Below are 16,694 nucleotides of genomic sequence, written 5' to 3' on the forward strand. Positions count from 1 at the left end.
AGCATGGGATGCCTTTCTATTTACTCATATCTTCTTTAATTACTTTCAACAATGTCTTATAGTTTTCAGAGTACAAGTTTCACATTTCTTTTGTTAAATCTATTCTTAATATATATTCTTTTGGATGCTATTCTAAATATAATTGTTTTCTTAATTTCATTTTTAGCTTGTTCATTGCTAGTGCTGGCATAGTTTTAATTTGCTTTTATTTTATTATGAATGAAGTTGAGTATCTTCACTTACGTTTAAGGACCATTTGTATTATCTTTCTCTTGATGTGTTTGTTATGTCTTTTGCCTGTTTTCCTGTCAGGTCCTCAAGAGTTTTTTTCCTTGTTGAATATTTATTCATTCTTAGTTTCTTTTTCTCCTTATAAACACATTTAAACGTCTAATTTTCCTCTCAGTATCATTTTGTCACATGACTTTCAATATTATTGTGTCACTTCTTGCCATGGGTTGGATTGTCCAAGATACGAGCCTCGAGACAGGTTTCAAGCATGAGTTTTATTGGGCAGTGCTGTTTGGCACCACACCTGTAGGGAATAGAGGGAGGTAGGATTAGGCTGAAGAAGCTGAACTGTCATATAGTTGTAACAAAGGCCTCACTCACTCCAGGGTTGCTTAGAAGCTGGGATGGCCTTTCACAGATATCCCAAATTGAGTCCAACGAGTTGGTCCGTTTACCCCATTTCCATCTGTTATTGGGGGTGAGCTGTGCCCAGAGAGGTGGTGTAATCGTAGGGGAGGAATTCACCTATGAGCCATTAGCAGGCAACACTCTCAACATCTGGGGTAATGAATACTTCCAGCATGAAAGGGGCATCTAAGTAGCACCCCACAGAGTCTACTACATTTCTATAATAAAGTTATAATAATGCTTTTATAATATACTATGGCACAGTAATAAATTTTTTTCTATGAAAAATTCAGCAAACTTTGGACCATAAGCTGTATATGTTATATATGATTTTTCTAAAGAAATTCGTAATATCCCAGTTTCTAAGGCAAGTAAAAAATCCTTCTAAAGAATGTTATCTTAGAGATTAGCAGGAATTACTTTCCCCAAGTTTTGACAGTTATTAAAATGGATACTGGATTTTCAGTGGTTTGGATAGCATGAATAAGAAAGTTAATCTAGCCCTTGTTCTGCCACCTTGTGGGTTTGATCATCTGCATTATTTATTTTTCTGTTACATTTTCTGGAAAATAGGACCTACAGAGTTTACTTTGAAGCTCAAGCAAGACCATGAGAGAAAGTCCTGGTACACAGTATGCAGTTGTTAGAGTAGTGTTGGAATGCATATGTATTTAACTGAACACATTGAAAATTGCACTAAGGGAAAGATGAGGTTTATAGATTCTGCCCATCATACCACTTAATGAACTGGGCTCCTTAGAAACATGAGACGGGAGACATGACTTTCTTCTTACCTCAATTGTCTTAGTTTTCAGTTTATTCTTACATATAGTACAAGCTCCTTACAGTATTGAGTTACTTTTTAATATTTAAAGAAAAAATTTTTCTTGTCCAATAAAACTTCTAAGTATAAACCAACTTCTTCAACTTAGTACTTCTATCAGACACAAATCTCGCAGACCTTTCATCTGCCACCAGGAATTGACCCCTCATCTACCTTGAGCATGCTGGATCCTTCTCCTTGGCTGCTGCCTTGCAGCTGGGTTGACCAGCCACCTGCCCAGAGTTCCTGGTTTCTTCCGTCACTTTTGGACCCTCTACTAGCATCTGACTTCCTTATGGACTGCAGAGGGGCTGAATAAGGCAAGCTGGAAGTCTCAAACAGTTAAGTCCCTCTGAGTGAACGTTGGCAATGGGAAACAGGAGTCAGGGGAAACTAGGTAGGTCCCTTCTTTCTCCCTCCCTTGGAATGCTCAATTCCATGGCTTCTTCTTGCAGCCCATCTGGTCAATTCCAGACTGCCAAACGAAGCATCTGTCAAGCAAGCTGTTATGTGTCTTTGGGGTTCTTTGTAAAATAGCTATGCACACTTTACCTTGTTTCACATCCTTACTTGCCTCCTTTCTTCACCCCATGCTGCCCTGTACCCCTGTTCCAAAAATAATACACCAACCTCCTTATCCTCGTCTCAGTCTCTGTTTTCTTAAGAATCTGTTCTAAGGCGCCATGCACCTAAGGATGCAGCAGGCTGTTCCAATACAAGAGGAAAACCTATTTTCTTGAGATAAGATGAGAGTTGTTGTACTTAAAGGATTTTAAAGGGTAATATTGGCCATGCATGATTTTTTTTTTTTTTTACATGCTGACTTTGGAACCTAATTTCCTTGTAAACAGCAACTCCACTGTAATTGCTGTAGTTCTCCAGTATTATTATATGACTCCTTTGAATTTGAAGTTTCCTCTGACGGTAAAGTGTTCAAAGCTGAGAATAAGATTAGAAAAACCTAGTTATTTATGTTTATTTAGAGTTAATTAAAAAATTTATTTGTTAAATGACGTTGATGAAGAGACCAGACTCCCTAAGAACCTTTAGCTGAGATTTTTTTTCTTGGTTGGTTGTTAATATTCTTAACACTGCATTAAACCCATTGTGCAAACTTAGTGTCTATCGTTTAATAACACCAATAACGTCAAAATTTAATCTCCAATAATTAAATCTGCTAATTGCAACTGATGAGTAAGCCATTTTGATCAAATTTTGGTTTATTTCTTGTTTGCTTTGCCTTTTGTCCATAGATCTGTAAATTAATCCTATCCCTTGACACAAGTGTTTCAGTGCTAATCAATAAGGTAATTGGTAATATTATAGGTATTTCTGAAGCTTAAGGAGGTAAAGCAATTTTAGATTTTCAATAAGACTTCCACATATGCTTCTTTCCAAGATGTTACATCTTTGCTTAAGGCAGCATAAAAAAGGTTTTAAAGCTGCTATTGGGCTCCTTCCCATCTTGCAAAAAAATAGCATAGTAAGTTAATGGGACCAAATCACTAACCCATAACCTGTAGTTGCATATCTTTGTGTGCATGAGTGAGTAATTAGGTATTTGGACAACATCAGTAAATATTAGATGAGATCAGCTACATTTGTAGACACAAACAGGATGTGTAACCAGATAAGCCTATAATGTTGCCGTCATCTTATCTGCTGACTGCTACTAAGCAGCTTTGTTTGGTTTGCAGCCCAAATGTTACTTTTGGAAAATTGATAATTTGGATTGAAAAGTGTAGATAGTTGAAATTTTTTAAAATTAAGCCCAGGCTCTAGTCTCACATAGTGATAAATTTGTATAGCCTGTTGGCATGTCTATTTATAAAATGCGAGTTGTTCATTTAATTTTTAGCACAATTGTATTTATTATTGCCATCCTCCATAAACACGTTTTTGGCATATGAAAGCATGGGTGATTGGAAAGTTTGAGCTTTCTCGGCTGAAACCTGTGACAGGCTGCATTGTCTGTACTTCTGTGTTATCAATCCCACTGTCACTTGTAACTGTGATAATTGACTTTCCAGTTGCCTGCCTTTTTTTTTTTTAAATGGAGCCTATGACCTGAGGCTTGATGATAGAACTGGCAGGCTGGAAGCCGCCAGTACCGAAGACGTGATGCCAAGCGGGCCGGAGCCCTTTCCCTCTGCCTCCGCATCCTACGGGGACCAAGACTGCATGCTCGTCTCCACCATGAAAAGGAGGGTGCCTTTTCTAAAAATGAGTATAAGTTTACTTTCTATTACAAAAGTAACATATGTTCATTGTGCAAAAATAGAAGTTTCTTCAAACCACAAAAGCAAAAGTATAAAGATGAAAATGAAAATCGTCCAGACTTCTACCCAGATTCAGTCAGTGTTCACACTTTGGTTTATGTACTTCCATATTCTCTGCATGCTCACATATATATTTATATTTGTGTTCTATTAAAGATGGGCTAACAACATAGTACTGCTTTATAATCTTTATTTAAAAACTTAATGTCATCTATTATGGCATTTTTCCACACTTGTAAATGCAATTCTACATCATTATTTCTGATGACGGCATAGCATTCTGATCTTTTGATCAATATCCTTTTATTTAAGCCATCCCTATAAATGGTGTTTCACAATTTTTTTTCTTGGCAATAATAGTAATAGGTAATATTTATTGAGTGCTTACTAAGTTCCTGGCAATGTTCTAGGTACTTTTCGTTTATTTGCTTATTTTATCCTTAAAGCCCTATGAGGCAGGTCCTATTATTGTCTCTAGTTTATACAAGAAGAAACTGAAGCACAGAAAGTTGAATTGCTCAAGGTCACATGGCTAGCAAGAGGTTAGCCTCAGGATTCTGAATCCAGACAGCCTGGCTCCTGAGCTCCAAGCTCTTAATCACCCCTATCTGACTGTTTCCCCTGTAAACAGCACTGCAGGGCCTATTCTTGAACATACATTTTTCACACTTCGCTAATTGTTTTCTTTGGATATACTTTTAGAAGTAGACTTGCCTTGTCAAAGAATATTCATATCATCAAATTTTATCTTCATCGAAAGGTTGTCCCAGTTCATGCTGTGGACAGCGATCTATGACTGTGTCCCCTTTCTCCACACCTTCTCCAATACTGATGTTATCATTCTTTTTCATATTTGCCAATATAATAAGTGAATGTTAGTTCTTGTAAATTTTTACTTATTAGTGTAGGTTTAACATATCTAAAAGAGTTTTTTTCCCCATATAGTTTTTCTTTTGTTTTATTTTCTTTTTCAGTTTTTCTAAGCTAATGCTCTTTTTTTTAAATTGATTTGTAAAAGTTCCTTTTGTAGTACAACTATTAATCTGTTATATGTTGGAAATATTTCTCACAGTTTATAATTTGAAATTGAACCTCATAATTCTTTTTGCCATAAAGAAGTTTAAAGATGTCATTAATCCTGTATATCAATTTGTGTTGTTTCGGTTTGATATCATCCTTAAAAGGCCTTCTGCCTCAAGATTATGAGAGTATTTATTTATATTGTCTCAATATTTTTGCAGTTTAATATTTAAATTTTGAATATATGTGGACATTATTTTAGGAAAGGTATGATATAGGAGTCTAAAAGTTATTAAATGTTATATTTCGTCTTAGCATATATACAGTTTTTTTAGATACCGAATTCTAGTGAAATTTACTTTGGAATAAAGTATAATTTAAAGATTTAATTTTTCACCAAAATAATTAGCCTGCTAACCAAACAGCATCTAGAGAGTAATTCATACTTTGCCAAGTGATTCAAAATGTCACTTTTATCATTATATCAAATTCTTAATATATTCTGGCCTTCTCTGGGCTCTGTCCTACTACCCTGATCTATCTGCTTCTCTGGGGCTAGTAGAAGCTTGAAAAAATAAGTAAAACTGTAAAGTGCACGGTTAAAATCATCCACTAATCCTATTACTTAGAAATAATAACTTTAAATGTTTTATCTATTTCCTTCCAGCTTTTTTCCCATGTTTATATTCTTTTTAAAAATTTTTATCCATGTTATATTCTGTATACCTTTTTAATCCTGCTTTTTTACAAAACATTAAATTGTAAGTGTTTTCCATGTCGTTTAAATCCTTTAGTTTACATCATTTTTTATTTGCCGAGAGTCAGGACTTTTTATACAGAAGATGACAGACTTGTATATATTAAATTCTGTATGTATACAAAAAGCATATTCTTGAATTATCTATTTCTCATGGTGAATCCATAAGCATAGTTGGTAGTCATACTTTTATGGATTAAAAAACTGAAGTGTACAGAGGATCAGATTTTAGGATTACGGAGCTAAAATAGAATTGATAGCATTTATTTTGGTCTGTTCCAACTGAAACTCTGAAGTAGGCAAGAGAGTAATCATTTGCTTTTTAGAGAGAAAAAAGCCAGATTGATGCAGAAAGATTTCTACGTTATCGTCCCTTAGATTTATTATCAGGTGGACAGAGATATAAGGTTGAACCATATAAAACTGCCATTTTTCTAGTTCAAAATGACCAAATATTGCAGTTTCATATAATTCAATAGTAGGCTCATCTGTTGTTCCTGTTATTATCAGCTAAGAATGAGAGTTTGAATCACGTAAGAAATGAAATACAGATATTGAAGAGGATACTACAGATTCTCCATTAGATGTCTGCTTGTTTTTTCCAGGAGTCCTGGTGGTTTATAATTTTATATGAGCCATGTATGCCGTTCCTCCCAATAGTCTATGTGAAGGGTAGAGTAAACTTTGTTACTCTGGCTAGTGGTAATAATGATGCTTTAAGCCTTGGTTTTTCAAACAAAAATCATCAGAAAGGATGCTTTTGACTTTGGTCTCCCTCAAGAGATGGCAGTAGATCTGCGACTGGTTGCTCAGCAAATTGATTGCTTGTTTGTAATACAGGAGATTAGCAAACAATAGTTTTGAAAAATATACAGTGTAATTGGCATTTTTTCTTATGTGAAATGTTGACTTTGTTATATTGCAATGAGCAGTGATTTTTTTTCCTAGTAATCCTTGGTCAGTGCGTTTTAGGTCAGTGCTGATGTGAGGAAGGACGAAGGAGCTGGTTTGCAGGTCTTTCTCCCCATCAGTGTGATGTAATGTTTTCAAAATGTGTGAACTGTCCTCTGGAATATACCTCTCTTGAGAATAGCAGGGCTTAGTGGTTGAACATTGCTGACTGGAGCCAGAGTCAAAGATTTCTTATCCTTTTAAAAATGATCCCTGGAGTTCTTCAATCTCTGAGAGTGCAGTGATTAAGCAAATACATCTCCTGGCAGTTAATGATCATCTGGAGAAATCTATGGTCCCATGTAAACTCATGGTCTTTTAAAGCCAGTCAGTTATTTATTAAAGAGAAATGCCCAGCCAGAAGACATCAACACTACTCAGCTAAATACTACTTTAAAGAATGAAATTGCATGTTTCCCTTCAAACATGCTTTCAGAGGACTTCTACATTCATGAGCTTGTTTATTCGTTATGTCAATCGTAGGAAGAGAGCAGGCCAGATGATGTTACTTTACGAAGGCTCATGTGAGGCTCCATGGGGTGCCTGGCGGGTGGGTTATCAAGTTACATAACTAGTATGTAGGACGACTAAGAATAGGATGTCTTTTGATTCCTGGTCTGCTGTGTTTTCCACTAGATCATATATTTTCTCAGGGTAATACTGTAGATGTTGTTATTTACTGCACCATACTTTATCTCACCAGCCATGGGTTATTTGTAGGGTTGACCTTCACTGTAGCACTTGCCTGGATATGGCCCACGTGTGTAGTCATTGTTTAAGTACAACTCTGAAAAATCGAAGACAGCATTTTGAATGAATACTCTTTGTCTTTGGGGTGGGGGTGAAGCAAATGCAGATTCTAATAATTCTGCTTTTCTAATTTTTCATGCCTCTAAAAGAAAATTCAAGTGAAAGCAAAATCGATTTACTCATGGAGTGTGGTTGGTGTCTATAAGACTTCAAACTGAAAACTATTGCCATATGTCTCATTCAAACATAATCTTGAAAATAGCCATCAACCTTTTAACTCTGCGTCATCATCCAGTGATGACAAGCGGCAAATTTAGGCGTATATAAAAAAGTACAAATATATATATTGACGCATTTTTCTTAGCTGTTAACAAAATCCAGTGGCAAATTTATATTCTCAACATTCTAGGTGGGAGTGTGTGTGTACACTTACATAATAATCTCCAGAATTATTATCTAACACCCCCGTCTCTGCCCTCTGCATATTTTGTGTTGTCTGTTATTTTCTCTCATGAGGTTACTATAGAGACTCAGTCTTAAAGGAGCAGAATTCTACTGCTTCCTCTGTTGTTAACCAGCTTTATGACTTTCAGCAAGTCACTTAATTTTTCTAATGCTCTACCTGCTACCAGATGATAAATGAATTTCTTTTCAGCATTAAGATTTTATTATGTGATTTTAGTTTTCTATAATTTTTAGTTATTTATTTGATAAGCTTATTAATTTGCCAGATATTTTTTGAACACATTTTATATGCCAGCCGGCAGTGTGCCAGATGTTGGCCGCACAACATGGTTCATGCCCTCAGGGGACACATACACTATGGGGAAAGGGGAGGTTCCTTAAATAATCACTGAATTACAGTTGTGATACATGTTGCAATAGGGTTGATAATAGAGATCCTGGTCATGTGAATATGAGTGTGGATGCCAGAGAAGTGGCTTGTGCTTCATTCAAACTTAGCTGACTCAGACCGTGCTCTCCTTTTTAACGCATTCCGCGTACCCGAAGTTCTCTTCATCTCTTCTCTGGCTGGTCTTGACAACTTCTGAACTGGTGTTCCTTTTTGCTGTTGCTTCAATCTAAATCCACACTGTTACTAAAATTCCCTATTTAAAACATGTCAGATCATATCTTTCTCTCTTGCTTCTAAGACCTCCACTCAAGGATATTTCTTTTCTCTATCATGACCTTCAAAGCCTTGAATGATTTGGTCCATAATTTCTTGTGTAGCCTCATCTCTTCTGCTACTTCCCAAGAGCTGTCCCTCGGGGATCTCAAGATAGGCAACTGTAATTAGATTAGAGGGAAACCATGGGGCAGAGCTGGAGTTCAGCAGTCATTCGTTCTAATTTACTTCTTGAAGAAAAAATGGACAAACTCTCCAAGAACAGTGGCATCCTGAGGAATGTCACGACCAAGTGATTGGAAAAGAGAGTTGGACAGATCAGAGGAGTATAAGCTGGTGTTGCATCACCAAAGCCAAAGGGCGTGGAATTTCAGGAAAGGGTGAACTATGGAGAAGGAGACTGAGAACAGTATCCAGGATTCGGAGATGTAGAGATCGTTCAAATCAATAATCGCAGGCACATAATGAAATTTTTTACTGTTTCTAAAAGAACAGTCTTCTGAATAACACTCATTAAGAATATATTATGAGAAGGATTATGTTACATGAGGAAAAAATAACTCTACCTCTGGGATTAGAAAAGAAACCTCTGTTTTTAGAGTTAGTACTCATTTAAGATGTATTAATATAAATTGTGGCTGACACCATTTTTAAGCTTAAATTCTCAACTTTTTACCATCACATACAGCCTTTGATAAATATTTCATACTGCCTCTGAGTTTTCCATGAGAACAAAAGGGGTAAAAATGAAGATAGTTTTGTTTTCTGGTTTAGATTCCCAAAACAGAATGTAAGTGAATGAGGATTTAATTTTTTATGAGTTCTATAGAATCTGTGATTGAATAAGATGTTTGCTATGTACGTAGTTGGAATATTTTTGTGTTAGATTGGACTCAAGTAGAGGGTTAAATCACTTTGTTTTCTAAAGATTTAACTGTTGCAACTAGAAATAACAGAGAGCCCATTCATGATCAAAGACTAATAGGGTATTTAAAGGCAAACTGGTCACGTGGTATTTTGTTCTCCTTGATGTTGCTAATAAGCAAAACTTTATCCCTCCTAATGAGCCTAGATAGTTGCCTTGAAGGGTCATGGGAACAATTTTGTGATAAATCAAGATGTGATAAGACTTATGATTCAGGTTTTATATGATTTTATATAGAAAGACAGTATAGCCAGACTATCTTGGTTTAAATTTGCTCTATTACTTTCTAAGAGTTTAAACTTGGCTCCTTACTTTCGAAGAATTTGGGGCAGGTTATTTAACCTTTCATTTATTTATCTATGAAATAAGGTTGTTAATGTTAGCTATCTTATATAGTGGTTGTTAATATATGAACATATATGTGTGTATGAGTATATATATTTATATAATATATGTAAATCTTAGCACGGTTCCTGGAACCTACTAATATTATGTATTATTATAGTTTATTGATTTTCTAGAAAAGCAGATCCTCGTTGGGTTGTAAATTTACCCATCATGGAGCTTCAGGTCAGTGACAGTGTTAGAGCAGCAAATTTGTTAACGTAGGAAACGAGTCTGCATCTTGGAAGAGAGAGAGAAGTCCAGGGGCATGTTAAAATTTACGCACTATTATTTCCTAGATGTAATTATGTTGTTTATTTCTGGTATAAAATAATGTAATTTCCACGAGGATGGATTAATCTGGGGAATTAATAATTCTTGCTTGTAGATGTACTTTTAAACACAGATGACAAACATTCTTTGCATTTATTTCAATGTATTGCTTTTCCAGACCTTTGTTTTCGTCTTCCCAAAGACTTTCCCAGGTCTAAAACTCGCTTGCTTTTTGGCAACCCCACACCACATTATATCAAACGTTAAAATGCACCCACAACCCATACTAATTATAATTTAAGAATTGATTTCTGTTGAGCTGTAATTGAATAATTGATATGATTTTATGTTTTAGGCATTTAAATATTTACCAATTTTAACCTTGCAGTGTTTTGGGAGTGTTTTTTGTATTTTGGAATCCTGAGATCTCAAACACTTTCATTGTCTCATGAAAACTCAGCAACCCTAGGTTCTCTCTAATGGATAAAATGGCCCTCATCCGAATATAATTATCTTAGAGAAACCAAGGTGACCCGGTTAAATAGTAGTTCATCTTCATCTCTTCCCTGACTTCACCTTCTTGATGCTGTGGGTACATATCCTAGTTCTCTTTCTATAGGAACAGCTTTGTCCAAAGAAATGAAAGGCAGCACTAGTGCTTTGCTTATTAGGAGAGTTCATGTGCACCTTGAGACATGGCAGGTTAGATTAAGTTAAGCGAAGGTACTGATAATCTTGGATGTGCAAAGCCGGGTACGCAATGTTTAGCTTGAGTTTTGCGCGATACCATACAGTCTGGCTATTGAGGGTGGTCCTGGTCAGGGAGAGGATGCTGTGACCTGGAGTGATAGTGGTGGAGGTGGAGTGCTGAGCAGATCTGAAAGTGTTTTGGGCACTTGAAATCAGGTGGAAGAGATCGCTGGGGGAGAGAGTGAAGTGGGCTAGAGAAGAAGGTCCAGGCCCCAAATCCCTGTTGCTGGCTCTGCCCTTTCTCCCTTGTTCCGCCATGTGCCTTGTGGTCATTTTTGCTTGTCCAAAAATCTGACTTGTTCCCCTCACCCACCCTCCCCACCTCCCGTCAACCCTCCTATTTCTGCCATGCTCTTGTTCAGGCAGAATTGATACCCTCCTTTCTCAACAATCCTCATAATAAAAATCAGTATCTGCTTCTGTTGACTATTCCTTTATAGTGGCTTTCAAATTCTAAATCTTTTAAGGTTTTCCTCCCATCACCCTATTCCCGACTCTCATCCTCTTCTCTAAATTATTACAATAACTTACCAATTGAAGTCTCTGCCTTGTGACTCTTCCCTCTATGAGCCATAGTAATATATGAAATAGTACTTTGCATTTGTGTAGCACATTCTAATTTTTAAGTGCTTTCATTTCTATTTAATTTGATTCTCATAAAAAGACTTTACTCCCCCTGCTCTGATGAGGAAACTGTGGCAGTGGAGGGCTATGTCTTGCCCACATCGTAGACTAGTAAGTGGTTGAGCAGAAGTCTGGCCCAGGGCCTTAGATTCCACATCCAGTGCTCCTCGTGTTGTATTGCAACCATTTCTCCAACACCAATATTAATCCACCTGAAATGCAGTCTTTGTCCCATCACTTCTCTACTCAAAGCCTGATACCGCCTAGGAAAAAATTTCACTCTGGCAGGCAAGGCTTTCCCCAGACAGGCTTGGCTTCCACCCCACTTTCTGTCCTTCTGTCCCTGCCTTGAACCTCCACTCAATGTAAACTGTCCCTTTATGTTCCCACTTGCATGGATTGTTCACACCTTTATTCCAATCAAGGGTGCCCTTATTTTCCCATTCCTGCCTTCTGCCTGAACCTTCCTGTGAGCTTATCTGCAAGCCAGGCTGTTTCCCAGCATCCTCCAGGAAGCTTCTCCTGGCTGCTCCTACCCATGAGCTCTCAATCCCGTTTTAGAAAGCAGTCTAGGGGCTGGAATTAAGGCCTGGGCTGGAGTCGCATCTTTGCCACTTAAAAACTATGCCACACCGCTAAGTCATTTAACTTTTCTGATCCACCATCTCTCCTATATTTAACATAGAAATTATGAAAATTACAGCAAAGACTTGTCATAAGGATAAAATCTAATGGGCTAAAGTGGAAAGGATGTATCTTTAATGTTAGTTACTACTGTCACTAGTAACGTAATTAGATGACCTCCTTGGAACATCTTTTATATTGATGACATTTAATTTCCTCACAAATATGCATATACTCTTAGTTAAATTGTGTGCTCCTTTGATGGAAGAGGCTGGTTGTACTGCTTTATGTGACCCAAAAGTCCCTAACAATGTTATAGGGATTTCTGTTGAATGAATAAATAATAGTTTGAGGATGCAGAGCTAAAATAAATGCCACTTGATTCTTGGGAAAAAAATAAGGCAATTATTTAACACTTAGGTCCTGGAGTTTAAATACCCATTATGCTGGATAAGGTGAAAAGTTCAGGAATATGAAGTAAGAAATATGAAAAAGAAAATGGGAGAAAAGGGGTCACAGGAATAAAACCTTCAAAATACTTTTGGAAGTTAAGTCAGTGATTCCCTTGCTATTAAGAAAGAACAGTGTATATCCTCTCGTGCCTGTAGGACAGAAAAAAAGATTGAAAATAACTGCCAAGTGTTCTAAACTCAAAATGCTTCATTGTGGAGTAAGTAATTACTGTATCCCCATTTTATCAAAACTCGAGTCTAGGTCAGAGCCAAGAGGACGTTTGAAAGCTCTTTTTCAAAGACTCAATTTTACCTTGCTACCCATCCCAGTATTTTTATACTTGCTCTTTTGGGAAACAATGATTGCCTGCCCCTCGCTCCCTCAATTGTTGAGAACATAAGTGGTACAAAGTTGAAACTTTAGAGAGCTGTGTTCTGTATGAGCCAAGCAGAGAAAGAGAATTTCTTAACCAGATGATGACCTTTGTTTGCAAGTGGGTGATGTGGCCAAGAGTTGAGTGAAATTTTAATAACTGGGGTATTTGGGGCCCTGATGCTGGTGCTTTGTATCAGAGAAAATGCAAATAGTCCTTATTACCTGCCCTTCTTGGCCGTTGGACCCAGCCAGCCTCCCACCTTGAGTCAACACACCTTTAGTCAATAAGCATGGGCGTTATGGCAGGTCTCCTGTGGAAAGGAATAAACAGGAAAAGTAAGTATGCAGTGGACTGTAATTGTGAAGAGTAAATACACACACCACCATGGCCTCTGTCACTCAGCCAGTCCCCTCCCTGTGGCAGCGCTAGGCCCTGTTTAGGGACATGATACTGGAAAAAACATGCATAAAACTCCTGATAACAACTAAGTATCAACTGATTTACGATCTCCAAAAGGATTTCCCTTCCCTCCCCTCCCCTCGCTACCCACCCCTTGCCCACAGTGGGAATAACTGGTTGTTGATCAGAGTTTGGTTTATTTTCTTTTCCCCTAAAATTATGATAGTATAATGCCTGTCCCATTGAATTTTCTTCCTGTTGTTCTTTGCTATGTTGTAAGTCAGATGGAAATACCTCTCATTCCTGTGATGAGCAAAGATAAGACACACCGCTTACGCATCATCTGCAGTGGGCTTGCACTATGAATTAAGATAAATATGAAGACCCTGACAATATTTGTAGCTGACCCTCTAGGATAGTTAAAATGTTGAAGATGGGACTTACTAATGAAAACTCTAATAGAAGAATTTGGTGTATTGTGTCTAAACTTGAGATGATCACATATGAAATACTGGTGGTATTGGGGAAGCTCCCATTTAAAAAAAAAAATCACATAAGAGTACAATTTTGGAAGGGAATGGGATTGTTCATTCACTGACCTTTTTATTGAGCACGTCCTGTGCCTCCGGCACCATACTATGCACCAGATATACAGTGGATGCACCAGAGAGACGTGCTCCCAGCCCTTAATGAACTTATGCTTTTGTGGAAAGAGACAGACAAGAACACTATATAAATAAATAACAGCAATAATAATCACACCTAACACTTAGTGTTTATTAGGTGTCAGGCACTTTTCTAAACAAATTACATATGTTAACTCATTTAATCCTAACAACAACCCTATAAATTAGGTAATGTTATCCCAGATTTACAAATGAAGCAATAGACACACATAGGTTAAGTAATTTATACACAATGTCACGCAACTAGTAACATAAAGAGCCAACACTGGAACTTGGTTACAGGCTTGTTGACTTCTACACTCTAATTACGAAACATAACAAGGGCCCTGGAGTGAAAAACAAGGCATTGAGTTAGGGAATACTAAAGAGAAAGGATGCTAATTTTCTACCAGGTTACATGTTTAGATTCTACTTTAGTGACTGGAGTGTTTCATTTTGCATATATTTGAGCTATGCCAGTGGTGCTTAATTCAATATAACATTTCTGATTAACTTTATAAGAATTTTTTGTTGTCGTTCATTGGAAGAAGCACTAATGTGATTCCTTTTAATGTAGAATAACAGGATGGGCTAAATAATGAATATTGTAGTGGAATATCAGGGATTCAACTTTCATTTAACTTACATCTCAGAATTAATAAAGTAGATAATAAATGAGATGAAAAAATAGTTTTCTGTGGGCCATATTTAGCTATAGCCCAGCCTCTAGGCAGAAAGATTAACCATGGTCCCCTTAATGCTGTAATTTCTTGACTGTAGCAGTAAAAGCCCAGAGGGAGAGGAGACAGGTGAAAACTTCACTTTTGCTTTGTTTTGTTTTGGTGCCAACGCTTAGCCTAGCACACGATGTCCAACACGTAGTAAGCCCTCAATGTGTACTTGTTGAATGAACGAATATGAGGGTTAAATTTTGTTTCTTATACTCTAGGAAAAGGAAGGTGGGACATAGCCAACGAGAGTCTAATGTTTAATTATTTTGGGAAAAGCAATTACCCAGAATTAATCTGTACTATACTAATAATCTATTTAATTACAATTTAATAAATAGGAATTCAGTTTGGAAACCATGTTAGTAGTCAAAGTATATGAAAAGTCTTCAAACTGTTCCTCAAAAAAGTAAAAATAGGACTACTATATGATCCAGCAATCCCACTTCTGGGTATTTATCCAAAGGAATTGATTATCCAAAGCAGGGTCTCAAACGTTTGCACACTCACATTTATAGCATTATGCACAGTAGCCTAGAGGTAGAAACAGCCCACGTGTCCTTCCATGGATGAATAAACAAAATGTATTATATACATACAGGGAATATTATTCAGCTTTAAAAGCTACAACATGAATGAACCTGGAGAACATTATGCTAAGTGAAATAAGCTATTCACAAAAAAGACAAATACTGTCTGATTCCATTTATATGAGGTATCTCTTCAAATTCGTAGAAACAAATTCATAGAAACAAAAGGTAGAATGTGTGGTTGGGAGGTGAGAGTAAAGGAAAGTTGTTGTTTAATGGCTGTAGAATTTATGTTTTGTAAGATGAAAATGTTCTGGAGAACAACTTGACAACAATGTAAATATACTTAACAATATTGAACACTACACTTAAAAATGGTTAAGATGGTAAATTTTATGTTCTGAGGTTTTTTAACACAATTTTTTAAAGTCTTTTACGTAAAATAGTTTCGCCTATATTCAGCTTCCTTTTCTGTGTTTCAGGTAGCCACAAAATTTGAACATTTTTTCTTCCTTCCTAATGATCTGAGTGAATTGCTTTTACTTTGCACTCTGCCCCAATGTCTGACCCGCATAACGTAGAGAGGAACATTTCGTTTAATTGAGAGAGGAATTTACTCTCTCTGATAGAGGAACATTCTGGGGTTATAGAAGCATTGTGTGCCCAGGGAGCAAACCCAGAGTCTACTTCCCATCACCTTGTAGTCCATGACTCATCAGCAGGTGATTTTCCTTTCTCTGTTTCTCCCCCAGTGAAAGGCACTGTTTGTCCCACTGGCTGTTAGGAAGGCCTAATGCTCATCGCATAGAACAGGAATGCTATAACTGCTCAGACTAGCATTTGTTATATAAGGCAAAATAAAGTACTTTTCATATGGCCTGTTCAGTTATAAAAGGAAAGAAGATGTGAAAGATACAGAGTTGTCTGTGATTGTTTTCCCATTGTGTCAGAAGAGACAGTGAGAAAAGTAATACCAGCATGCAAATACACCTTTGGATATCTTGTTAAATACTTGAAAGAATAGAATGTATGTTAGTTTTGTGATTCACTATGCCTACTAGTTCACGCTCTCTGTAAAAGACCTTCTAGAAGAATGTAGTTGTAATAACTATGTTACCCAATCTTTAAGTCCTATATCAAATATCACCTCCCTTAGGAGGCCTTTCCTAATAATAATAATTTTTAACCCCAAAACAGACACCCTACCCCCCAAAAAAATACCCAATAACTAACTCTCATGACCTATCTTGCACTAGTTTGTACCTTTCTTATGGCAATATTGTGTTAATGATGATATTTATATGATTTTCTTACCCTTCACCCCATGCTGTAAGCTCCTTTAGGGCAGGGGCTATCCGGCCCTTGGTATTGTCTGAAGCACTTCCCACCAGCAAAGAAAACAGTAAGTGCTTGGTAAATACTTGTTGGTCGAACTGTTTATATGTTCATTAAATTAACTGTTCTGGTTGTTCTCAGTCATATGAAAGATATGCAAATCCACTCCTGTTGCCCAACCTAGGTAGGCAGATTGTAGCTACTTTAATTACTTGTTGACTGTTCAGGAAGTTTTTGTTTGTATTGAATGGAAGTCAAACTTATTGAGTTCCCTGGCACG

General features: G+C 36.9%; 1 protein-coding gene and 1 non-coding gene across 7 annotated transcripts in view; one reads left to right on the top strand and one right to left on the bottom strand.

The window, feature by feature from the left end:
• The window catches only part of FAM13A (family with sequence similarity 13 member A), a 311,577-nt gene that overhangs the window by 81,819 nt on the left and 213,064 nt on the right, over positions 1 to 16,694 (top strand). The gene's annotated exons all lie outside the window — the stretch shown is intronic.
• Positions 3,523 to 3,670, bottom strand: LOC124237712 (small nucleolar RNA SNORA57). Its single transcript, XR_006888095.1, has one exon. It is a non-coding gene; the product is annotated as a small nucleolar RNA SNORA57 (small nucleolar RNA).

This window comes from Equus quagga, chromosome 3, assembly GCF_021613505.1.
Source record: "Equus quagga isolate Etosha38 chromosome 3, UCLA_HA_Equagga_1.0, whole genome shotgun sequence".
Taxonomy (NCBI): domain Eukaryota; kingdom Metazoa; phylum Chordata; class Mammalia; order Perissodactyla; family Equidae; genus Equus; species Equus quagga.